At 41.3% G+C, this 27,364-nt stretch overlaps 1 long non-coding RNA gene across 1 annotated transcript; it reads right to left on the bottom strand.

The window, feature by feature from the left end:
* LOC310890155 lies at positions 1–25,556 on the bottom strand. Its single transcript, XR_014577075.1, has 4 exons — positions 25,401–25,556; positions 17,245–23,027; positions 14,719–14,937; positions 1–5,701 (listed from the first exon to the last, which is right to left on the bottom strand). It is a non-coding gene; the product is annotated as an uncharacterized lncRNA (long non-coding RNA).
* Between the last annotated feature and the right edge of the window lie 1,808 nt (positions 25,557–27,364).

The raw sequence follows: 27,364 nt of genomic DNA, 5'->3' as shown, positions 1-27,364 counted from the left end.
AATAAACAGAGAAAACACATGAACTAATGAAAAATACATATAAATACATATATATATACTCCTCCTGCATGGAGAAAGGGTTTCCTCAATCTTTCCAAAAAAACAGTGAGACCTTCAGGACTCACAGCCTGACAGGTCATTCCCACCTGCCCCCTCAAGCTGTGACTAGCTCCAGACAGGTCCTTCCAAAAGCAGCAGGCTTGTAAGGACGGTATCATGTAGTCAGTGTGGGACTGGGAAAAACACCAGTCCTGAAAAATCAGCATGAGTTTGGGAGATTTCTTATGTGGGATAACTTTTACTCTAGCCTTTAGCAGCAGCAAGAGGGAATGCGCCTCCCACACCTCTGTTCAATCGTCTTATCAGTGGTGACTCTTCTTATCAACTCCTGTTGTGGGTGAGGCACTCAGACATTGAAGTGGAGGATGGGAGGTAATGAGGGATACAAACTTTAATTTACAGGGAACAGCATATTTATTGGAGTACATTGTAATCCACTAGAAAAAGAATTTCACCCATGGACCCACAAACAATTTGAACATTGGTTTGTGTAAATATTTTTAGGCTTATTCCACACTGTGATATTTGCCTGTCACACAGGAGATGAAGGTAAACTCATAAAAAATACAAAGAGAAAGGAATACTGTCTGAAAAGAGTTATACAAATCACAAAATCACAGAATGGCTGAGGTACGAAGTGACTTCAGGAGATCACCTAGTCCAACATGCTCAGAGCAGAGAGACCTAGAGAAGGTTGTCCAGGACTGGAGCATGGTGCAGGACTTAGTATTTCTCTTTGCTGATTTTCAAGACTTACAGGTCGATACAAGCCTTCAGCTGGTTGAGGCCTCTCTAGATGTCTGCTCAATCACCTGGTGTATCAGCCACTCCTCCTGGTTTTGTATGACCTGCAAACTTGCTGAGGGTGCTGTCTGTCCCATCATGCAAGCCATTACTGAAAACATTTTAGAGCACCGTCAGGCCTTGGGGCACTCCCCTGGTTACTGTCTTCCACCTGAACTTCTTGCAGTCCTCTGAGCGTGGCACCTAGCCAGTTTTCAATCCACCTCCCTGTCCGCTGATCTAGACCATACTTCATCAGTGTGTGAGTAAGGATTATATAGGAAACAGTATTGAAAGTGTTGCCAAAGTTAAGATAAACAGCCATTATGGCTCTCCCCCCATCCACCAATCTTGTTATCTCATCCTAGAAGGCAATTAGGTTGTCTAGGCATAATTTTCCCTTTGTAAACCCATAAATTGATAGTGACCACTATCAATCATTAATATGTTTGGAAAAGGCTTCCAAAATTATTATTCCCTCAGTCATGTGAGGCTGAACTGACTGTAGCTCCCCAGATCCTCTTGAAGACAGAGGTGACATTTGTTTTCTTCCAGAGTTGCAATGGTATCAGCCAGCTCCCATAGCACTCCTGGCTGCATCCCATCAGGATTTTAGATATGTGCATTAGGATATCGGAATATACACATTAGATTCAGATTTTAGTACATTCATTTTCTGATACATATGATTTCTAAGCTAGGATATGCTTGCAGAAGGTGCTGTAATACTCATCTAAGTGAAAACAGAACTGCTTTAATGACACTGACCTTTCAATATACTGAGTCATCATGACTCTTGTGACAGCCTCAAATATATCCTTTCCAAGTAACTTCCTTGGAACTATGGTGTCAGATGAGGAAAGAGAAATAGGCCAAGAGCTATTGGAAAAATCCTGCTATTGTGTAAACAGAAGTGTTTTGGATAAATGAGGTGTGTGGGTACCAAAGGAAAAATAATAATAATTAAAGAAGAGCCCTGCAGGGGCCTAAAGGGAAGATGTGATTTTCTAATTTTACCTGGGAATTTTCTTTTCATAATCACTCTGCCTGACAGAAGAGTTCCCCAGCTCTTGATGAATCTACTGCTATCACATTTGATGCTGCAACTTATAGGGGGGACCCTGGGAGGCAGGAGATGGAATTTCAAAGGAGTTCATAGTCAGATGTTCCAGCTGGGCTGCAGCCAGGATTTCAAAACTGAGCAGATCACAAAGAGAAGAATTCTTTAAAATGAGGAAATGTGGATGCCTTTTAGGCGGCTTTAGCAGGACTTCAGCTTTTTTTACAGAAATCCAGTATGTGATTACAAAATACCTCAAGAAATCAGCTGTACACTTAACCCCTTTGGTTTCCTTGGAGGGGAGGAAAATGTTTTAAATGATGCCCTTCCTTTTGCAGTTATTTACTTCACAACATATTTATGAAGCAGAATATAAAGGTTTGTTTCTATCTATAGCAAAGAAATAGGTAAAGTTTCAGGTGACGAATACATAGATCCCCATAACATATATATTCCCTACATTTTCCTTTTCCTGATTTCCATCAGGTCTCTCCCACGTTGTTCTACATTTAAAGCATACCTAGCAAGTGACAATTTTAAGTCTGTTTCTATTAAATTATCCTGGTCCCACTAGGTCAAAGTGCACATGTCCAAATGTTGTTACGAATATGGTTCTTCTAAGCTACCTGTAGTTTATGAGCTTTAAACTTTTATCAGGACACAGTAGAACTAAAATAGCCTTGCACTAAAGGAAAGGCGGAAACAAAAGATCCACCCAGCTGGGAGTAATTTGTTTGCTTCCTAAAATAAAGACTGAGGGCAAGGAAAAGAGGAATTCCTCTTTTTTTTTTTTTTTTTTTCTCAGACAGAAGATTTCCAGACCTCTATTCCAGCATCCATTGGGGCAGGAGCAGTGCATATCCAGTTGTAATAGCAGCTTCTCAGGAACCACACTAATAAAACCACAAACAAGATTACTTTATCAGACCTCTTTAGATAGTTCTGAGTTTGCTAAGCACTCTGACATCCTTCAGTGGAAAAAAATCATGATATTTTTATTTTGTGAAAGTGGAAACTGACTCAAAGGGCTGATCAAAAGGATGATTAAGAGCCTAAAATACACTTGGATTCTAAGAGTAGGACAGTTTATAAAATGCTGAATGCAGGAAAGACGTGATAGACATCTGTAAAATAATGAACGAAACAATTAAGCTGAATGGATAAGGATTTGCTGTGTATCAGAGTGGAGGAGCTGTGAGGCACACTGTCATCTCAGGCAGTACAAACTGTATAAGGAAGCAATTTTAAAATAAAGACCAAAATATAAAAAGAAGCGTGCTTTCATCCATCACCTGTAAGGCAATAAATATGGAATCAATTTCTATGCAACGCAGTGTAGAGAGAAAGGATAAATGGTTTCAGAAAGGAATTTTGCAAGTGTAGTTCCAGGCGTGGTCCAGAGATTTCAAGGTTTGGTAGACCCCCAGACTACTGACTAGAAGACTGTTGAATACAGCAGGTAAAGGAACGTGTAGTGTGCTCATGAAAGAACAAGAGCTTTTCTGGGGGAGAAAGACCTTCTGTCTGATCCAGCTGAGCAAGGCTGAGAAAGGAGCAGACTCCAAACAGCAAGCAGTAAGTTCCTCTTCTGTGATGGACACTCCTTAATAAGATTGCCCCAGTCCCACAGGTGTAGTGATTCTATCTGTACCATTGTTCTCAGTGTGTAAGTTATTCCCATTTGTTTGCACCTGCTTTGCACCATGCAGACAAAGGCTATACCAGACTGTGGATCAAGGAAGAATTCAGCCCTGTCTACTTTTTCCTACGACAAGAGTATCGACGTATATGTACTAACAGCTGGTACAAACAGAAAAACCCTGCTGTCCTCCTGCCAGGTTTGAATGTCAGAATAGTTCCCAGGGGGGCTGAACCAGAACCTGCTGGAGTCAACTGCAAAAGCTCCCTTGCTTCCAAGGGGGCTTGTGATGCAGTCATGATAGAGAGGAAATCCAATGAGACACCTTCCACAGGAAGACTAACAGGAGAGCATGAGATGATTGGTTAGAGTGTTTCAGTTTCCCTGTTAAGCAATGGTTTAATAAAAGCAGTTTTCACGAATGGTATTTCACAATAACCAGAGGATGTTACACTAGTGGTTACACATTCAAAACAGCTCCACAGGCATCAGCACATCAAACTATCTGGCCAAGTGAATGGAGTTACAAACCAAAACAAACAGACCCTGCCTTAAAGCAGCAGTAACAGCCTTGCCATTAATTCATGCTTTTTCATAATAAAATAACACCAGGCAACCCTAGCAAATACAAGTGAAACCACTTGCTAGCTTCATCAGCAAATATCCTTCCAGGATGTGAATGCAGGGCAGGGCTTTCCCTGTGGGACAGCACAGTGTAAATGTCTATAAGCCAGCAGCTTCCTGCTTATGTCTGTTCATTCGTGTCACACTGTGGCCTGTCTCAGTGCAAGGTGTGGGATGATGCAAGATTACTGACCCTCATATTAGGCCTACACATGTCAGGTATCAAGAGATACTTGGGGCATTTTTTGCCAGTGTTTCCAGGGATAGCAGGTGACACCACATATGTAAGCTGTGTCTACGAAAGGGAGCTGCGAGGAGGAGGGGAGTAGTGGAGGAGTACAGGGGAAATGAACAACTTGCCCCAGCTGAGGGTCTGGCTCCTGGCACACATAACTTTTTTGTCAGAACAGAAAGAAAGACACCGATGTGCTGATCCTCATTTGCTGTTTTTTTGACATTATTACCACCAAGAACAAGCCAAAGCAAGGTGTGGGAGTCAGGGCTGCACACCCTTGACTCTTAGATGTATGTTTGGAGTACAGCCCTCATGCAGCTACTCCCTCAGCTGTTCAGTTTCAAACAACAACAACAATAAAACAAACAAACAAAAAAAACACACAAAAACAAACAAAAAAAAAACATGAAACAAACTTTTACCTCTCTCAAGAAAAAGGATTCACTTGGTTTTGGTGGATTTTTTTTTGTTTGTTTGTTTTGTTGTTCTTTTCTATTTTTATTTTTCCTGAAGGCCGGAGCTCATGAAATGCTCCAGTAAATTTTCTGTCTGGGCAGCAAGACGATCTGTTACCATGGCTACTTTTTCTTCTTTTGTTCTTCTTTGTTTCCTCCTTCTTCTTTTGTTTTTTCCTTTTATGAAGCATTCTTGTTTATTTCTATGTCTTGGGGGAAAACTCAGGCCATTTGGCTGTGTAAGATGCCCACAGTCAATCTGAACAGTGCTGCTTCTGTGATGGGGGAGACATTTATTTACAGTGCTGGGGATGTTAAACTTGGAAATGCTCTTTTTATTTTTATTTTTAACCTGGAATGGAGCTATGTATGGCTGCAGACATTTCTTCATTTAGGCTGTGGGTCTTTCCAGTAATTATGGCACAGACCCAAGTCTTACTGACGTCAATGGGATTATCTCCATTGACTTTAAGGGGAGCTACACCAGGCCTTGCCTTGAGGAACACAGCCAAGACAGGATAAAGCCTTCCACTTTCCCACCAAAGGAAAAAGACTGTGAACTTACCAGCACTTAGGGACCAGTCTGAACTGTTCCTCCTCCTTCCACCTGCCTCCATCCCAAAAATTTAGAGCGCATCCAGTCCCCTTCAGACTCCCTCATAAGTTCCACAAATGCATCTCCTCTCTGACACCCTCCCACTTGTCCTCAAAGCCCATTCATAAAACACTTGCAGCAGCACTAAAACCAGGCGGGAGGCTCCCTGACCTTCTGTGACATCCACTCGTCTGCTTCCTTTCCCCTTGTTTCCAGGCCTTTCCTCTGAAAAGTAGTTTCTGAGACCAAGCTAAAAAAAAAAAAAAAGAGATTACTTACTATTACACTTTCTACTGTTTATATTTTTCACAAATGTTCGCTCTGCATACAATAAAAATAACTACAGGCAGCTAGTGCTGTGGCTGGTTCCTGCCCCTGTCAACAATGTCACGAGAATTTTCCTAACAGTCTCAGCAGGAAGCAGATCAGCAGCAGGACAAGGGCAGGGAGGCAGGCATGCTGAGGAAGAGGAGTCCCTTGCCTCCCCCTCACCAGTTAGCAGCCCAGCCCAATTAGCCCTGAGACCTCACGCTAATTACCCCGGGCATGGTTCCAGGGTTACATGGCTATTTAGCTTCCAGGAAATGATGTGTATCACTGCGTAGTGCTCTGCAACTAAAAGACTCCTCCAGCCCTGGCACTGAGGCTTCTAATGTGGTGTTTCAAAGGCGAGCGCTGGCTCAGGAGAGAAAGGGTAGGTGGAAAGGGATAAGAAGGAGTGGCAGCTCAATTGTGAGGATGGTAATTGGATATGAGGGTGTAGAAGGGTCAGGGAGAGGAAGAAGGCTAGAAGACTGGAGGGGGTTGAGAGCAATCTGTTGAATTTTGCAGGAATTTTTTCTCTTGCCCACCCACCTCAAGTATGTCTGCCTGCAGGCAGCAGCAGACCCTTTCATTCCTGTCATTTACCATTGTCCCAATCCTTCATGTGTATCACCATCCTTCACAACCTCCCAGACCGGCTATGAGAAAATGGACAGTGTATGACATCATGGCTGCTGGCTCTCCCCCTAGATGCAAGACTAGGCTGAGGAGCTCAAGAAAGTCCTGGAGAGCCATCTGGGATTTCCAGCCCACAGCTGCCTCCCAGTTCTGAACCCTGCTTTGCGGAGGTGTCAATAATGGAGAGTTAACTTCCTCACATAAGCAAAGTAAGCACACTGGTCCACCTAGCCAAAGCCAGCCACAGGCACATCCTGGTGTCCTTAGGACCTTGGAGATCTGCACCCAGAACTTACTGAGAACAGCTTTCCTACTTATATAAGGGAGATCAATGCCCAGAGTGTGACACTGTAGGATTCCAATTGATTCTTGCAAAATTCTTTATAACAGTGGTATAAATCCAGGAAAATGCCAGTGCATAATAATAAGCCCATGCCTGCCTTTTCACATTTGAAAGTCTAAGAAGTGGAACTATCTGCTGATCATGAGATAGCCAGTGGTCAACAGTTTTTTTGTTCTTCCACCGAACTTTTAGCTAAAGGTAATCCAAAAATAACATTCCTCTTAGCTTATCTTCTGCTTTTTTTTTTAATTATTTATTTAATTTATTTATTTATTTATTTATTTTTGGCTCAGAAAGGCATCATCTCCAGTGAAACAAATCTTCTGAAAGCAAGAAGAGAAAAAATCTCTTTTTGCCAGTTGTTGAACACTTTCAGCACTGAGGAGCAACTCAGAAGTTTTCTCTTACAGGGTCCCCAGTACATGCAGTGTTTCTGTAGGGAAGCAAACAGCTGTCCAGGAGCCTGGTTCTGGGAAAATGAAAGAACAAGGAACAGCAGTTCAGCAGTTCAGCAGTTCCTTTTTTTTTTTTTTTTTTTTTAACATTCTTGCTGGTAGAAATTTTCTTAGCCTAAATGTACTTGCTATTACAAGTACCTGTACCAATTCACATCAGTGTCCTGAGACCCTGAAAGACCCTGAATAAATCCAAAGTCCTGTGAGCTTGTACTCAAATGGGAAGGAAGAAAACACCCTTTTTCCTTAAAGATCCTCTCTTGCAAGTGAATGACAACGGAAGCAGGAGAAAGAAGGAGGAGTGCAGTAACTAGTACAGTGGGACAATGACAAAGAAAAATATTTCCAGGTTTAGACTGATGGCAATTTGATGACATTGAAAACCATGACAATATATACCAGATATATTGTCATATATATATAATGTCATATATAATATGTCAGATATATTGTCTGGTCATGAGTGGTGTTCCCCAGCAGTCAGTGTTGGGACCCATCTTCTTTAATACCTGTATTGATGATTTGGACAAGGGAATTGAGTGCACCCTCAGTAAGTTTGCAGAAGACACCAAGTTGGGGGGAAAGTGTTGACCTGCTGGAGGGTAGAAAGGCCCTGCAGAGGGACGTGGAAAGGTTGGGTTGATGGGCAGAGGCCATTGGTAGGAGGTTCAACATGGCTAATGCCGGGTCCTGCACTTTGGTCACAACAACCCCATGCAGCACTACAGGCTTGGGGCAGAGTGGCTGGAAAGCTGTGCAGAGGAAAAGGATCTGGGGGTGCTGATTGATGCTCAACTGAACACGAGCCGGCAGTGTGCCCAGGTGGCCAGGAAAGCCAATGGAAAGGAAAGGTTTTATGTGGTGCTTAGAGACAGTTTAGCAGGTGATATTGGTGGTAGGGGGATGGTTGGACCAGATGATCTTGAAGGTTGTGAGAAACTAAGTTGTGTTTTTGCAGTAGAACATGTTTTCAAAGAAGAGTGTGTTTTTGCAGTAAAAAAACAATCTTCTGTATTCAAAGGTAATTCTGTAGTCATAACAGAGAAATGCTAAGTAGATAAGTAGATGGTAGAAGGCCGCACTGTTCCAAAATAAGGTAGAAAACTGAGAAAAACAGGACAAGCAGAGTGAGAACAGTAAAAACAAAGATCACAAGTTCTCTAATCATAAGAAAAGAGAAAATTAAAAAAAAAAAAAAAAAGGAAAAAGGAGAAATTGAAGGGTTGATCAAAAAAAAAAAAAAAAAAAGTACCTATATGGTATAGAGGAGCATCGAGTAGCTTGTAAACCTGTAGTACTCAGCCAATGAGGAAACAGGGGAGGTAATCAGGTGTCAGGTAATAGGGAATAAAAAGTTATGATATGTTTACTATAATGTGCTCCTATTGGCAGAATGCCTACCATTACAATTGTGAATAAAATAGCTTCACAGAAGATCCTGTCTGGAGAAAATTATTGAGATTTTTCTCACAAGGTCTTTTCCAACCTTAGTGATTCTATGATTCTATTCAGATGAGGATCTGTCTCACCTGTATCTTTCATATACGACTGTGGAGGCACCTTCCAAATACAATTTATTTTAATTGTTTTCAAGGTAAGCCAGTAAGAGGGGAACAGTTTAAGATCCTAAGTCTTTTGGGGAGTATTATGGCTGGGACAAAAAGAAACAGGGAAAAAAAAAAAAAGAAAAAAAAAAGTATTTCATCACAGCTTCCACTCTCATGGAATACATTTATACTTAATGCACACACTAATGAACAGAGGATTTGAAAATTGATAGCTATACTGAGAGCAGCAAAGCCTCACAACTTTTGGCCAAATTCCCTCTCATAAAGCCTGAGTGAGGCCAAGGAGAAGGTGATAAAGTATCGTACGATTTCAGGATGAGAAAAAGTAAACTAGTCTTTTCACCTGACAGTGCAATGCTGCTTCCTCTAGGATACGTTCTTGGCTTGATTCATTGCCTGAAGGACTGAAAACACTAATAATAATATACATTAGGTAATAATAGATTGAATCCTCTGATGTGTCACTGTAAAGTACAGTTCAGCTGGCAATGCTGGTGTTTATGCCACCTTTCCTCAGTATTCAGCTGAGCAAAGGCCAGCTAGCTTCAGAAGTATTTTGGAAAGAATCCAAGCCGTATATCATCAGGACCAGACACCATCACTGTATCTCTCCTTCTCCAGTCTGATAGGCGTCAGAGGCTGAACCCTTCTACTCATCAGGAAAGAATAACTTTTATTCTCACAGATTATGGGAGAAGAGGGAAAGAGAGTGAGGCTAACAACTCAGACAGGACCATAGTGATACCCATAACTGGGGAGCTGCTAGAGTGCTGTCATATAGTGTGGATAAAACACAGTCAGAAATATCAGCCTCATTCTCTGAAGTGCTTGCAACCCTTGTTGCTTGACAAAACACACTGTCATCTCTACCACTTTGTTTTCTTCTCTTACTGGGAACTCTGTGAATTTCTGGTAGCATTTCGATGTTCCTAAGAAGATTTGGGGTTAGCTGTGAAGTATGAGAACATTGCCTGGTAACATTAAATACCCAGTGTTATGTAACATGTATGATATTCAGCATCTTAGAAACCAGGTAGCAAAGATGTAGAGACATCCTCCTGTGGGACTGAGTGCAGCTCAGAATATTTAACAAGTTTTGGTGCCATGTGGGAGCAGCAGTGCTACCATTCTCCACAAACCCACCAATACAGAAAGTTTTCCAAAGAAGGCAGGACAAATCACTAGATGTGTTCCACAGGACATTATGTTGCCCAGTAAGGTGTTGGGGGAACAACTTGTTTCACAACAAAACAAAATCAAATCACCCCAAAAAAATAATTTTCATAAAAATGAGAAATTTCCTCTCACTCAAAATGATTTATTCTAGTTCTTATGTTAAGGTAATCAACTTCAGTGATTTCTTCAAAAAAAAGCAACAACAACAAAAAATGGACATCTGATATTGTTCCTATAGGTTCTTCTCCTCACACTCCCCCGGTAATACAGTTTTCAGAACTCAGAAATTTTTGGAAAATATTTTGCTACCAACAAAATATGGCCTTTTACTATGTCATTGAGAATCACCTCACTTACTCTGCATAAGCCCTCAACAGCTCACAGACTTTTTCACCTCCCTGAAATAGTAGAATTGAAAATTGATATCTGAAAGGATGACATCCTGTAGTGACAGTTGTCATGTCAGATATGGATAGGCTGTGGAATTCTTTTTCTTTTTTTTTTTTTCTAAACTGCACATTTCAAAAACAGCTACATAGCCAAACTACTTTGTTATTCATATTGTTGTACACCTTGCATAAATCCATTAGTTGGCCAGGGTTAATTCTGCTGTAATTTCCCTTACCGTAATATTCTTGTTCTGTTCCTGACTGGCACCTATTTAACAGGGATTCAAAGATCCGGATGTGGCCCCAGCAAGTTGTAAGTATAGGCTCATGTGCTCATTTGTTGTTTCATTGTGAACAGACTATTTACAGAGTGAAGGCCAAACTGTGTTTGCAATTATGCCAGAACATACCTGGATTATTGCCACTACCTTCGTGGGTTACATTGGCCTAGAGTAACTCAGATCAGAATCTGGAGTGGAGAGGCAAAGTCCAAGGGGTATTTTAGGAAAGGCTTGTTCTTCATTGGCTTTCAGAGAAAGCAGTAGTCAGACTTAGGGTGGGAGGAGTAAACAAACATATATACACCCACCATTGCTACTCCAGTTCAGAGGCTGTCCGTGGAATCCCAAGCATCTGGAGCTCATTACCACACTGGCCTCATTGAAATAATTATTTAATTATTCTCCTTTTCACTTTCTCTTTCTCTCCTCCCTTCTATTTTCTTCACCACTCAATTCCCAGATGCAGACCTCAGTTTGAAACACCCTACCAGAAGTGAACTTCCTCCATGGGAATTTGGTCTGTAGGAAAACATTTCTATTCAGTCTCAAACAAACACAATGCTCTCTATAACATTGATTGCATCCCATCATTAGAAAGTTTCCCCTCCTTACAGCAACTAAAAATGTTATTTTTCATTCTGTATTTTCAATTAACACAAATATTGAAACAAGGACACCAGCTTCCTAGCCACTCCAGCCATTCCTTGGCATATGAATCTGTATAGTGGCCACTACTTGCAGGAACTTCCAAAGCCACTATAAATACAGATCCGATCTTGACTGGGAACTGAGAGTACCAATCTGAAGCTTCCTATCAGCAGCTATTTAAGGAGTAGAATATTCTTCTGGATGGGAAATATGGAAGATGTTCCCCCAAAAAAGCAGAATTGTGAGTAATCCTGCCCAGAGTTGAAAGCTGAAACAGTCAGGAAAGCCATGTTAGCACTGCCAGATCTCCAAACAATAAATGTTTCTACGGGACCAAATGGAGCATAACATTTTTTCCCATTTTGGCTGTCCTACAAAAAATGAAGAGAACAAAGATTAAAACTATTTTGTTGTTGTTGTTGTTGTTGCAGTATAATGATGCATCCCTCTCTAACACTGTGATGATATAGTGTATGTCTGGACCAGTGGGCCAGAGTTGATCCAAGTCTTAGTAGTGAAAACACAGACCTGTTCAAATGCATATCATTTCATATACCTTTTCAAAGCTGAATTCTCAGTCTAGAAGGCTTTTCGAGTCACACATTTGGTAGAAGTGCCTACCTGTTACCATTGGGATCATCTGCTCACTTAGGAACCCCAGCTGCTGTTCAAAAGAGTCTGAGAGCTAAGGGTTAAAGGCCCAGTGGGACAGGTCATGTGGGAACACCCCTGTGCAGATCTGTACCCCATTCCTACTGTCCCCTGCCACACACATGCTATGTCCTCTGCTTTTTGTGAAGATTCCGTGACTGAAACAGGAAAATACAGATTCTTGTAATTCCCTGGATTGTCCTCTAGGTACATTGGGTTTTCATTTTGCAAATTTAGCATAGAGATACAAATGGGTTCTTGCCACTTATTTTATCTTTTTAGTCTGGGACAAAGGACCCACTTTTCTCTGGGCATTTCAGAAACAGAGGAAAACCACTTTTCCCTGGATTCTATTTCTGTGAAATTCAGTGACGACATTTCTGTTTGTATCAGTATGGTTACATAGCCTGAAAATTCTAGGGGGCAGCACTTAGCTTTGTGGTGCAATGCCAAGCACTTCAGAGGTCCTGTCCCGGAATCGAGCTTCATCAACAGAGATAATTGGCCTATGCCCAGATCTGTGTCGAAAGGAGAGTGCAGCAGCAGCTAGCATGCAAGGCTAGCTGCAAGGCTAGCTAGAAGGATTTGGTCCCAGTCCTCCTGCTAACCAATTCTATGCGCCCACCCCTCAGTCTACAGAGTAGATAAATCAGCTATCAGACCAGAGAGGTTTTCAAGCATCTGACTTCAGAACAACCATCCTGGCTTTATTCTTAGTTACAAGAAACGTTGTTAACAGTAACAGTCCTTATTGTCATGTAATGAAATGTTGCCTTCTGAAGAAGCTAAGACTAAGCAAAGTCTGTTTCTCCTGAGGAAAAAAAACCTAGCCCTTGAGAAGGAAAGCTGCAATATAAACAAGTACAGAAATGACATCCAGCCACCACAATCTGGCTTATGAAAGAGCAGATGAAAAAGTGTCAGGAAACTGAGAGCCATTTATCTTAAGTCTCAATCCTTGTAATCCTTATGACTCCTGAGAGGACTAAATCTCTCTCTCTTTTTTTTCCTTTTTTTTTTTTTTTTTTTTTTTTCCTACTGTATATATATATAGCAATTGCTAGCAATGTAATTGATGATAATTATTTTCATTCCAGGAAAAGGAACAACAGGAAGAATTTGGCCAGAATTAGGCTGCCTAGGTTGTAAACTGGGCAGAAATTCACTCAGCAGGAATCAGGACAGTGAAACAGACAGGTACTTCGCAACCTGATGGCTTATCTTTGTTAAAACAGAACGGGGCTGAGAACAGGCAAATCCTCTGCAGTTTGAGACACTTGGTTCACACAACTTTGTGGAGTATTGCATGTTTCTCGCCTCTTCTGATGGTCATATATCCACCATGCAGTGATAAACTGGAGTCACTAAGGCCAGCTGGATATGACTAGCACTACTTTATGGTAGCACAAGATCATCACATGAGCCTTCAGCATGTTTAGGCAGGTTGGCAGGCAGGTTTTGTGGCCTGCACCAAGCTCCATGCTGCTGGAGTGCCAGTGCTGGAATTTGCCTTAAATAAGCTGAAGCCATAGACAGGGCTGCAAAGAACACACATCAGGCTTGTGTAACTGGTAATGGAGCAGTAGAAATCTAATCACCTGAAGCCCACAGTGAGTCTACTCTCACTGTCCTGTCTGTTTTACAGATTAGGTCACCTGAGGACCCTAATTCACCAGCTCCTCTGGACCTGTCAGCAGGAGATAAAGCGATTACAGCTCCTGCCATGCCACCAGCCCTAGCTCTCTTCTGAAAGGGTCTTGATCCAATTTTGGCAGACAAAGTAACAAGCATTTCCCACCTGACCAGTCTGAACTCTGGGTCCTCTCTCTCTGGGGCAGTCACCCATCCCAGGAGATGTCCCCGCCACATACACACAAAAGACCATCTCCCTGATTTTTCCTTTTCCTCTTTCTTCCCTCACTCCTCTTTCTTCCCTCACTCCTCTTTTCCTTCCCTTATTCTGCCCAAATTGAGTCCAGTCCTGAGATGGCCAGTATCAACATGGCAGCATGTGAGACTCCTGCCACAGTGGGGAAGCCTGCTGTGCTGGCATCACCTGAGGCCAGTGTTAGTATTTGAGTCCTGAGAGCTGGACTGAAGGTTTGAATATACACAGCCTTGAAGACTACAGTGCAGTGGCAGAAGAGGTTACTGGAGCCAAAGAGACACTTCAGCCACAGCAGTGTGGTCAGAAAAGGAGCATTAATTGGGGTCTCAAGCATCCTGTTCAAAGGTGTGGCATGATGTTTACCAGAAGAATGACCAAGCTTACTCTTCAGGCCGTGCGAAAGCAACTGGCAGTTATAGGAAAGCACGCATGATCTGGAAAAGGTGTCTGAACTGATTGCCCATGCTTTCTCCCCACACAACTGGAGCGGTCAAATGACATTTGTAGATATCATTGCAAAGGTAAATGGGAGATACTCCTTCCACAAAATCTCATGGTGAACTGCTGAAATATTTGCCACTAAGCAGTGTAGACTCTGAAGCCTGAAATGGTTGGGGAAAAAAATAAAACAAAACAGGTAAGTTGGAAGGAAGGAAGGAAGGAAGGAAGGAAGGAAGGAAGGAAGGAAGGAAGGAAGGAAGGAAGGAAGGAAGGAAGGAAGGAAAATGAAAGAAAGAAAGAAAGAAAGAAAGAAAGAAAGAAAGAAAGAAAGAAAGAAAGAAAGAAAGAAAGAAAGAAAGAAAGAAAAAGAAAGAAAGAAAAAGAAAGAAAGAAAGAAAGAAATACCAAGAGATATTAAACCCCAAAACACCACCACAGACATAGCTATTTCCTCAATATAAATCATTGAATCAATGATTACTTACTCTGGAAAAACAAATCTTTGGTAGAGTTGCCTGGAAAATGATCACCTGTTTCTTGCATTCTTCCCTAGGTTAGCAGGCAGGATATCAGGCTGGCTGGATCTTTGATGTGCTCCATTAGCTGCTTGTTTCATTTCATATTTAAGTCCACAATGAAAGCAGATGATAGTGTTGGGAAATGGACCCAGGTCTCCCACAGGCAACAGACATCCATATGCTATCCTTTAAAGTCCATGGAGAAACGAAAATAAATAAAAGTGAGAATATGCTAGTCCCCAAAAAACAGCAGTTGTGCTTTAGTGTCACTAAAGATCACAGCAGCAAGTGTGAATAGCTGTGTTTAAAGCAACATATTTCTAGTAAAAATGTAGGTCTTTAGGAAATTTAGTTTTCCTCTCATGAGCATAGTAATAATGATGCAGATCTAAGCTATGGTTTTGTGCCTACTCAAAAAAACAAACTTTCTTTAACAACTTGAAACTACTTTGTATTACACATTATGATGTGTTTCATTCATTCTTCAAAAAAAGTTTCAAAACTAACAGACTCAGTGTGTGTCTGCATCTCGGCTTGGTATTAAGAACATCAATACTATAAAATATTTGAGAAAATAGCACCTCCACTGAAATGCTAATCAAACTTTTCTATGCAACAAGACACTTAGAGATCCAGGCACATGCTTGAATTAAAGAATGGGATTAATGTCTCTTGATCTTCTAGGGGAATCTTAATGTCTGCTACCAAGACCTTTTCTGTTGATCTCTTTCCATTGCTGGGTGTAATACCAGGACTATTGTTAGTTTACACTAAACACTCTTTAAAACAAGGATTATCTTCTATTTTATATCTTTAAGGTATAATCAAGCTCTGATCCTGACTAAGACCTTAGTCACTGTTATCATCTTAGGTAAATAAATAATAATGATATTATGATGACGGGGCAATAAATTATATGTATTCAAAGTAGATGTCTGAGGCTTTGGAATGAGGGTGTTTCCTAATGGAGGGGAATTCTTGGCTGTCGGGCTATTTCCAGAGAGACTTTTTAATGCATCACTGTTTTGAAATATCTTTCACTGCTACAGACTTATGACTTGGATTTTGGACCTGCCAGCATTTTCAGCTGACAGATAAACCAAAAGGTTATGCAACTGATTCTTTTTTTTTGTGATTGTGTGTGTGCTTTTTTTATTATTATTATTTTTTGCTTCTTTTTCCTCTTTTCTGGATGCAAGTAATATTTTCTTGCAAGTTTCAATTAATCCTGGAATATTTTTTCTAAAAAACACTAACCATAATGCACATATTACAGTGACAAAGAGTGGTGTTTTAGATTCATTTCACATTTCACTACAGTTACCTAAATAATATTATTTTTCTTTTTAGCAGTTTTGAAGAGCCAAATGTTCTCGGAAATGTTATAAGAAGAAATAGACTGCCATACCCTTCAGAAATGTGGCCATGTAATATGATTGCTTGCGTTTGGATTTATTTATTCAAAAATAATAACTGACATACTATACTGCAACACATTTAAGAGGAAATTGGTTTAGAACAACAACAAAAAAATAAATAGTGTGTTTGAAAACTATCTGTTTTCACAGAAATCATTGATATTTTGTCAAGTTAAAAACATCCATTATTTTTTGCTGAAAGCTGGAAATGCCAACAAAAATACAGAAGTACTCTGTGGGAACAGTGATTCAGGAATCATATGGTGTCATTTTTGGTTATATGCTTTACTCTTCAACTAGCCTGCATTCTCATGAAGCAATGACTTTTGGTGTGTTCAGGGACCATTAGAAAATTGCAAAGAAGTAGAAATCATGTGAGAACTTCACCTGTTTTAAGACTGAAATGGGAATATGAGTAACCTGCTGCAAAAAACCACTGAGCTTTTTTTTTTTTTTTTTTTTTTTGTAAAGCAATAAGCTTTACATTGCTGTCAGCTCTGAAATGGCTTTGTCCAATGAGCTGCAGCTGCTCAGTATAAATGAGCAAGTAAGAACCAAGGAAGCCAGCTAGGAAAGACGCCCTCCTAGATTTGTTGTTTGTAAACATAGATGGTCTTGTTGGTGAAGTGGCAATTGGCAGCTGTGTTACACACAGTGACCACGAAGTAGTTGAGTTTAAAATATTTCGTATAAGAGGAAAATTTCCTGAAAAATGTCAAGTCTGGATGTGGGGAAAGCAGACTTCAGGCTGCTCAGGAAACTAGATAGTAAGTTTGTGTACGTTGGACAACATACACTTATTTTCTCCATGCTTAAGATAATAATGTAAAATTTCAATGTAAGATTTTTTAAATATATATTTTCTGTAAGAATGCCAGAAATATTTTATGGCTTAAAAACAAACAAAAAAGCAATAGCAAAACAAAATGACAACAACAATGAAACACCAGACTTTAACTGGCATCATATTATCTGCAGACAAAAGCTAATCTTCACCACAAAGATAATGCAGCAAAGGAACAGCTTATTCAGAGGTGCTGCAAAACCTCCACCCAAGAAAGCTTTCCAGACTCACCTAGATAAAGCTGAGATGCCATGAACTAGCATTGGTGATAGTCCTGTTTTCAGGAGTAATTTGGACTAGATGTCTCCAAACATTGCAATGGTTCTGTGAAATCCTCATTTGAAACAGGATGGTCATTAGTGCCTGTTCCACTGGCAGCGCTGCAGACCAAATGCATTAGGGATCTTTAGGCACAGAGATTACTGTGCAATCTTTAAGAGACAAGCTAAAGATTAACTTCCCCTTACAGCTGTCTTGCAAAATAGTGCTTGCCACTACTGACATAGCAAACCTATGCCAAAATCCTTCTTGGCCACTGGAATATCTTCCCTGCTCCTCTTCCCAAGCACCTATTTTCTATAACAGACTTTGAATCAGCTCCACAAACCCTGAAGCTATCCTTGACAGGCAAATGTTGTCCTAGGCAGCTGTTGCCATATATCAGCTGGATAGCTCTAAAATTAATGCTTTTCATGGCTTTCTTCCCCTTCCCTATTGCTATAACTCTCTCCTGCTAGCTTAATCTCTGTCTTTGTTTTGCATTTGCAAGTCCTCATCTCGTCCCAGAGGTAGGCAAAAACCTGTCAATGTCACTCAATGGTTGCAAACAGCCCCACAGTCCTCTGACACACTGAGGCTGAAAACAGTATCTGTCTCCATTTACAGCACACAGGAGAAAAGGTTTGTAGCTCTTGGCCTTGTCAGGATTCAGCAGCAACCTGGACAAGGTGCTTCAGAGGCATTATTCTCTGTGACAACAGATCTTGTGGGGAAAAATGAAGGGACTGCAAAACAGGAGTAAAAGCAGTCTCCATTTGGCATGCAAGAGCATTTCATGAGAGGAGCATGTCATACAAGGAAAGCAAAACAGAACTAGTCAATGCTGTGCAAAATGTTTGGAGCAGGATCAACAGCTTTGTTCTCAACTCGTATATGAATCCTTGTGAATGGCAGTCAGGATCTACAGCTAGGCTTCTGGATATCTTCTTAAGACAAACAATTGCAGATATTATTTGATGCTTTTCCTAATGAAAGCAAATTAATCAATAGAACTAGTCTGATTAGTCCTATGTGATTTTAAGACTGGGTAATTCACAGTTTTTTTTTTACCTACCTTCTTTTGAATTGCCAGAAAGTAACCTAAATACTTTCCATGATCTCATCTGCACTGTAAACTGAAAATACCAAATGCGTAGCACTATTTTACATCAACAAGAGTGTGGTTTCTGAAGACAGCAAAACAGTATATAGACTTCACGTTCATATTCAGCAAAGGAAGATGCCACAGTAATAAGTAATAAATCTCTAAGGAGAAAGAGCTGTGGTCAAGAGAAATTTCCCCATTTTCTGCACAGGCTAGCCTCTAAAGGATGTTGGTGTCTATTCTTAAGTGACAGTATCATATTCAGGAAAAAAAATTAAAATAAAATCATTGGAAGCCTGGCCATACAGACAACAACAGCATTTTTAAAAGCCCACTTACAAAGAAATTGCAGTCTAAAAGGCAAGAGAGTGTAAAATACTGTCCAAGCTACAGCGAGGAGGTCAGAGACCAGCTCTCCTGACGTATAATGCGCAGTGCAATTTGCAAGTCCTATTAGCTGTTTTACGAATCAGTCCTCGTGCATGTGCATCTCCACCTCTGTCAGTCCATGTTAAAAACAGTCCCGGGAGCACTTCTGATTAGCCTACATGAGAAACAGGAGTTCTCAAAGAAAAAGTGACAAAATTGTCACATGATAAAGGGATATGATAAACTCTCCAAAGAGCAGACTGTTTGGCCAGGAACTGGATACCAACAAAATGAACATAACTCTTCCCTTTACTCAAAAACATAACATTTCTTTTCAGCTAGATAGAAAGATAAACAAAGTCCTGGCAGTCTGAGTTCATACTGAGTTCCAGTTAATATTGATAACAAGAATGCTGTGGTGGAGTGTAAGTAAATTTGGTTAAACCCGTACGAAATTATGGTATTTGTTCATACTAGAGATTCATCTACAGGTGATCTACTATTTCCAGCAGTGGTCAGAGGCACATGTTCAGGAAAAGTATACAAGAAACAGGACAAATATTTTGTAATTTTTCTCCCCAGCTTCCATCTGTGGTTTGTAGATTCTCTCTGCATACACTGCATCATTTTAAATATGTGCCAGTGCATCTGTCCTCCAGGAATATTTTTCTAATTCCCTTTTGAACTCCTTTCTTATTATTGAGTTCTCAGTGTCCTGTAGTGGGAGTTCCACACCCTAACTGTGCATCATGGTAAAAACAATGTGGTTTTTTTTTGTTGTTGTTTGTTTGTTTGTTTGTTGTTTTTGTTTTTGTTTTAATCAGTTTTGCAGTGCTTACTGGGAACAAGCAAGTTTTGTCTGATACACATATGTGGCCATACATAGTTGACTGTACCTGCTGTCTGCAAGACCACACAGACCCATTTACAAGAACATGTGCTTGGAAGAAGCTAAAATAATCCAAGTAAACTCTGGATTTACTATTTGCAAGAGCACCTCTTGTAATAGCCCCCAATTGACCTGAGTAGCCCAGAATCTGACCCTCCCTGTCAGTTGCCCAGGTTGCTGTGCTGTGCTGCTCTGTCTGGTGCAACAGTGCAGAAGATGACCCTCTTGCACTGCTTAGGGTGCAATCAACAGATTTCTTCTCCAGCCAGCAAAGTCAAGCTGTCTAGGGATATGCAGTCAGAGGCCCATCTGGCTTGATCTGGATGCTACTGCACACACCATGGCTGTAGTGGAGGACAAGAAGAGGGGCTGGTTAACCTAATTGGTCTAATTGCTTTATTTTGACACGCCTCTGCACTTCCCGATTTGGAACAGGAATGGAAAGAAAAAGGGGAAAGCAAACAAAAAAAAGACCTCTGGGATGCCACAAGAAAAAGGCCTCTTCTGTTGTTATTTTTTGGCTTGGATGCAAAAGAAGGAATGCTGTAGTCCTCTGGAGAAAAGACTAATCAGTTCAGGTCTCCTACCTGAGGCAGTGCAGATGGTCACTGAGCCAAAATAATCCCTCCACCCTCTCCAGAGTGTGTCTATGGCCGCAGTATTTATCAGCCTGGAAGATGCAGTTGCTGATTATCATTACATTCACTGAAATGGTGCTAAAGACAGGCCCATAATCCCAGCCATTCAACAGATGTGAATTAGCAGTCAGAGATTATTCAGCCAACAAATGTCTTGTTTGTCTGTTAAGAGCTGCCATAGTTCCCATTATATGGAGACCAAAGGGATTTCACAGGTTCAAGCATCACGGAATCAGGATTTGAAACAGAAACCAGATTAAATGGAGACAACGGCATTCAAGAAGCCATGCTGAGCAGTGATATCTACATCACAAGAACTAACACCTACAGGCCCCTGACCATTACACATGGCAGCATCATCAGCCTTTTGACTAAATGGCTGGCTGAAGGTATGACCTTGCCACCCTTTCAGAATTAGCCCTTTACAGCTACAGCAGTGTTGTTTTCTGACATTGTCTCTGTGTTTGCAATCTGTTTCCACCCTTGCCTCTCTTTAAGTGATGTCACATTGTAGGTGTCAAGTAATGGCTATATTAAAGGAATTTTCTCCTGTAATGTTTACGTGCCAGAGACTGACTATGCATAACAGACCAACTTTGTTTTTTCTTCTCAATAAAGCTCAACTTTGTTCCTTTGGTTAGTGTGTTACCAAAATATCATTTTATTTCTTCCACCCTGGAAAAGTTTGTAAACCTTGACTGTGTCTTCCCTGTACACCTGTATGTCCCAGAACCCCCCAGTATGCCCTGCACTGTATTTTCTCTACTTGCCGTACATACTCAGAGTCAAGGCGGAGTGAGCACTGGCATCCTGCAAGGGACACTACAAACTGAGACGTCCTTTGTTTTACCTGGAACAGCAACAACAACAAAACACTGTGGTGGACAGGGCATGGGCCACTTAGCAGCTAATGTGGTGGGATTCATGTAGCTATGTGGAGACGCCTATCTCTGACCAAATTGACTGAGACTCTTTGTATAGATCACAGAAAGAAATATGTACCTGGACAGCTATGTGAGGCTATTGCAAGTTATTGATGACAGGTTGATTTTTACCACCAAACCCTTCGTAAAGGCACATGTTTGAGGGGAGAGTGAAGGGAATAGTATCTCAAAACCTTTTGGCAGGGAACAGTGAGAGAGGGAGACCCATGCCCCATTTCTCCCAGGCTGTGTCTCAGCGCCCTGCTCCATACCACACTGCGTCTCTGCTCTGCCTCACACAAACTGCTGGGAAGCTTCCACCCGTGGCTTGGGGCTTACTGTCAGCAGCCTCGAAACAGGTATGTACGGTGCAGTGACCCGGGGACCCATGGAACCTCAGTTGCCTCTTGGGGTCCCAAGCCGAAACACAGGGTCATTTGTTCCTCCCTGCAGAGTCCCTCCAAAGTTGCCGTATCAGCCTGAAATCAGTCTGCACAGCAGACAAGATTTAGGTAAAAAGTAAAGCGAGTTTCAGCCATCTAAAATACAAAGTAAAGAAACTAATTACTAGATCTGGAAAATGGATACAAGGAGACAAAGCTGTAACACACCTTTTTATCTACCTGTGCTTGGACCTGTTCCCAGTCTCCGCTCTGATGTGCTCAGCAATGAGCTGACAAGACATATTTGAAGCTTGTTAGAGTTGGGGCCCAGAGCCCAAGATAAGGCTTGTCCCTCTGGCAGTGTCTTCTTGCTCTGGAACCACTCACTCAGAGCCAAGACTCTCTCTACAGATATCTCCTTCCCGGGGACCCCATTCCGTAAAAGTAACCCCACAGGAGTTTCCTGTAACCCAGACCCTGCTTAATTAGTTCAGTTTGGGTAACAACCTTCTTAGATGGGCTCTGATGAAAAGTCTGATGCTGTATTTGCTTGTAAAATGCTATTTCATGCTGGGTGGCCGAGACTATCACCACCTTGGCTGTCAATAGATCAAACAGTCCCACGCTGCAGACGTGTTCCTGCTTAACAAAGGAACTGCAGAGCAGGAACCAAAATGTTTCTGAGCTGGTACATTGCATCTTCTACAGCCTATGGCTCTAAACTAAGTGGTGACATTACCTACGTAGGTAATAATAATAAGACCACCTGCCTGTTAGTGCTTTTAGTCTGTGTTTCTCTGATCACGTAAGAAAGAAGATTAATAATGCTAACCTCAGTTTGCAGATGGGAACACTCAGGCCCTGGGAGAAGAGGAAGTGTAGCTTGTCCTAGAGATACCAAGGAGATCCTCTCCTATCTCCCCTGTTCTCGGTACTGATTCAGAAGGTAGCACTGAGCCTCTGGAGCTAATCTGCATGTTGCTGAAGAGGTTTTAAATACGTTACCCTCCATGGATATTTGCTTTTCTGCTATCAGCTATTTTGCTTCCATTTCTCTATTGCAAGATTGATTCAAAGCTGGCTTCTGTAGGTACTCTTTGGGTGAAAGGAGTATTCCCCCTGAAAGTTATTAACCCTGTTTTCCTGTCTGGAAACAAAGATGACACCTAAAGGAATCTCCGTCTTCCACCCCGAAGTAAGCATGAAGAAAAGAGAGGGGCATCTCTCCTTGCACTGCCTAGATGAGATTTCTTCCATCATACCACAGCCCTTCCAAAACAAAAGCTTCCTTGAAACCTTTCATACTTGCCTCAGGTCTTTGTGAAGCGGTATTTTCTTCAAGAAATATGAATGGTTTGCAGGTGTCCCACTCTGTCACCCAACCCAGTGTTGTCCCGAGAAGTGGTGTTCTGGCACTTGAATAAGCTTCAGGAAACGATGGAATTGTACCTGTCAGAAGAGTGCAGTATATGTCACTATATCTGGGTGAGCTCATTACGGCCTGAGCACTTAAAGTACCTCCCAGTTTTCTTCACTACCAGCATTTGAGGTACTTCTGTGACCAGGGAGAAGAAGGGAACAGGGGGTCATAGGGGATGGCCACCAACTGCAGCTGGGGAGCTTTCTTCCTAGCAGTGCTCCATGGGGCACAGGGGCCCCAAAAAGTGTCTGAGCCCGAGGTGCAAGCTAGTAGGTTACCTTCAGCAAGACTTGCAGGCTCTGCTGCCTGCTAAGCAATCATTTATACACCCTTAAACTCACAACCTGCATAAAAGTAACAGCACAATTCTTGAGAAGTCCTTGGCAAGCAACAGAGATGTTGTGTCAGCATTTGGAGATAGGTGTGGATTTGCAAAGTGCTTATTAATTTCTAAACTCTATTTCAAAATGGTGAATGCCTAGGAATGAGCTTACATGAGAAATAATTCACAGATGAAAGAAGGTCTAAGAGATAGTAGCTCAGAAGTGAAAAAAGACCACAACACACATAATGAATCCCTGCCTGATTATTTATTTATTTATTTGTTTGTTTGTTTTAACAATTAATATTTTAAATCCTCTTTTAACAAGTTCTGTAAACAAAAAGTCTTAACCTTCCAAGGCAGCCCATAAAATTCCAGTGGAATTAACTTGGTGCTTACTTCAAATATGATTCCTACAAAGCCATGCTCATGACACTGCCACCCAGGCTGCGGAAACACAGAGGTACCTGCTTCTCCCTCTGGCACACGTGGCAATAAGAAGTCAAGATGTGCAGCTGAAGAAAGACGCATGTCCCCAGGCTGTGATTTGCCCCTCTTCCCTTCTCTACCTCACAGGAAAGCTGTTCAGCAGATCAAGGCTCTGGTAGACAACCATGAAGGTAAAGACCTGGTGACAGTGGGAGGCCCTAGTGCCAATACTTATGAATTGCCAGGGTGGTAGATTGAGAGGCCTGATCTGGGCAGTTGAACTTTGCACAGGTGTAAGACCTGACAGATCTGCTCAGAGGGAGCACTGATGAGAGGCAGTGAGGGTGGACCCTTTAAACCTCTCCTAAATTCACACAACATTCAGTAGCTTTAGACTTTTAACTTCTAAAAAGATTCAGGTGAGATATTCTGGAAAAAAAAATATGAAAGAAACAGAAAGAGAGAAAGAAAGAGAGAAAGGGAGAGAAAGAGAGAAGGAGGGAAAGAGAGAAAGAAAGAGAGAGAGAGACAGAAAGACAGAAAGAGAGAAAGAGAGAAAGAAAGAGAGAAAGGGAGAGAAAGAAAGAGAGAAAGAGAGAGAAAGAGAGAAAAAGATAAAGAGAGAGAGAGAGAAGGAGAAAGAGAGAAAGAGAGAGAGAAAGAGAGAGAGAAAAAGAGAGAGAAAGAGGAAGGAAGGAAGGAAGGAAGGAAGGAAGGAAGGAAGGAAGGAAGGAAGGAAGGAAGGAAGGAAGGAAGGAAGGAAGGAAGGAAGGAAGGAAAGGAGGGTGGGAGGGAGGGAGGGAGGGAGGAAGGAAGGAAGGAAGGAAGGAAGGAAGGAAGGAAGGAAGGAAGGAAGGAAGGAAGGAAGGAAGGGAGGGAGGAAGGAAGGAAGGGAGGGAGGAAGGAAGGGAGGGAGGAAGGGAGGAAGGGAGGAAGGGAGGAAGGGAGGAAGGGAGGAAGGGAGGAAGGAAGGAAGGGAGGAAGGAAGGAAGGAAGGAAGGAAGGAAGGAAGGAAGGAAGGAAGGAAGGAAGGAAGGAAGGAAGGAAGGAAGGAAGGAAGGAAGGAAGGAAGGAAGGTGGGGGGGGGGGTGGAATGGGGGGGAAGGAAAATCTGAAGCCAGAAAGCCACACTGCAAGATCCATCAGTGGTAAATTATACACACAAATTTATTATTACATGTCCTTGCTCTGGACATGTAAAGCTTTTCAGGGTGGCACCCTTAGTAATTGTGGCTGAGTGTAATGGGAGGGAACAGCAGTACCTGACAATGTGTTGTCTGGACATGAAGAGTGCGGGCTGTTTATGCTGTAGGCATGATGCACCAACTCCATTAATAATAATTAATAAACAAAAATATAAATCATTTAATATCTCAGATAGATAGTTATTTTCAGATCTCAGACGAAGTCTTGCCCACCTGCTTTTTCTTGATTTATGCTCAGTGCCAAGACATCTGTCTCTAGGAAGATGAGGAATTGAAGTGTCTGGCTTCATTTGCAGCGTCCCCACATTTTTAGGCCTTTTCAGGGTTCTAGACTGTGGTTACCCAAATGGATTCTGGTCTAGATCCAAGATATGAGTAAATTCTGCCCCAAACTGTTTTACACAGGATATTTTCTAAATTCCCATGTGAAATACTACATTTCTTACCATTTTGGTCAGGCAAGATTTTCTTTCTTCTTGTTGCTACATGACCTCAATGTCATGAAGTTGTCAATGCAGTTTAGTAAAAAATAACTGTATCAACATCCATCAGACTTCCTTTCTAGCTTTCACATCATTTTCTCCTGTCTTCCTGCATGCCGTGACCTGGCAATAGGAACAAACAGCATCTTGTTAGCTTGGTTTGAAACATTGAGAGTCAGAGTTGGTCCATCACTTTGCTAACCCTTTCCTATCTCCTTTTAATGCAACAATTTGAAAGAGCTGAAATGTTGTTGTTGTTGTTGTTGTTTTCCCTCAGGCTTTTTGTGCAGGTGGTTAGATCTTGCTGCTGTTCAGGTTATTGATATGATCTGATCAAGTCACTGTAAACATTTATCCACCAGACCCTTTAAAGTGGATGAGCATTAGAAATGAAACAGAAGGCACCATATACGTGAGCAGGTTGTTATAACACTGCCAGCTCTCAGCCAGACTTTCCCTACTTGAATGCACTCACACATTCCTCTGTGATGCTGATTTGGTTTACTCAAAATATGCAAGATGTCTTTCCTCAACTGCTTTCAGACTGAGAATCTAAAGGTCATAAGTCCAATGTTTTGCTTCTTGGGAGAACTAGATACCTATCAAAATTGCAGGGAAGTCTTTTGAAGAAGATAAAACTGTCGTTAGATAATACTTAGATAATTAGATAATAATTGTCAAAAGATAATAAATTCAATGGTCACACCAAGTTTCAGATGTTGCAGCTTTAACTCTCTACAAAGAAATTTAAACACTAGCAGACTTAGGGAGATGAGGCTCTTTTCTCATGGGGAATCACACTTTTTAGAGGTGGCTTGCAATACGCAAGAGTACTTGAAGGCGTACTCCAACCACAGAATTTTTTTTTATTATTTTTATTTTCAGTTTGTTATTATTATTCAGTGTAGAAGGCACACAATATTAGCTGTGACAGCTTTCACATGTTCAGCAACAACATTCAACTCTGCACAACACTCATCAGTAAAAACAATAGAGAGGTAACTATCAGAGCATGGCAGAGGTACATTCTCTTTATATTGTTTTGGATAACACGCCTTTCTTCCATTTTATTTTTAAAAGATATATAGCTGCAATGTTTATCATGACAGCAATGGTGTTTATCTTACCAGAATTATGTTAAAACAAGTTTAATTGTATTAGCATAAAACATATCAATGTTAGCAGTGACGCAATGTTTAGCATCAATATAAAGGTTGCTAAGTTTTATGCTTTCAGCTGGAATTACAGCAGCAACAGGACCCTGGAACATATGGAACACATTTTAGGTTTTATGTTCATGTCTCTCAAGGAGGATTATTACATTTGCAAAGATTCTTTATGCACTCTACCACGGGCAGTGATAGTATGCATATAACGGCATTGACGTTCCCTCCCTTGTCTCCCCATTTAAACCTGAACCCAAATGTTTGGGAATTCTTGAGAGGCTTGACAGTGGTCCTAGCTTGCAAACATTACTCTATATCTGCTGCTTGGTGGGTTATAAAGTTGTATGGTGTATACAGCAGAGCCTTCAGCGTGATGGATATAAGATATTGCCAAATTCCCTTTCAATTGTACCTATCAATTTGTGTTAGATCTGGTAAAATAAAAACTGTGGAAAGAATCTGGGTTTTAAATCTGCCTGGTAGGGATGCCTTGATTATCTATAGGCTTCATTGCTGAAGAGTTTAATGTCAGGAAGGCAAGTTCCTTCTTCTCACTCCAGACACCATGACTGACCATAAAAGATGTTTTCAACCCTTCCATATGACATACTCAGGAAACTCCAAAACTTTACTGCCAAAGAAGGCAGTCTCTCCTTACTGATCAATTAATCCTTCTATGCTGGGACCATCTGAAGACATGAGGTGTCCAGTTTCTGATGATTTCACGGAATCACAGAATCATCTAGGTTGGAAGAGACCTCC

Source organism: Anser anser, assembly GCF_964211835.1.
Source record: "Anser anser genome assembly, chromosome: Z".
Classification (NCBI taxonomy): Eukaryota; Metazoa; Chordata; class Aves; order Anseriformes; family Anatidae; genus Anser; species Anser anser.
This window is presented reverse-complemented; position numbering and strand designations above follow the sequence as displayed.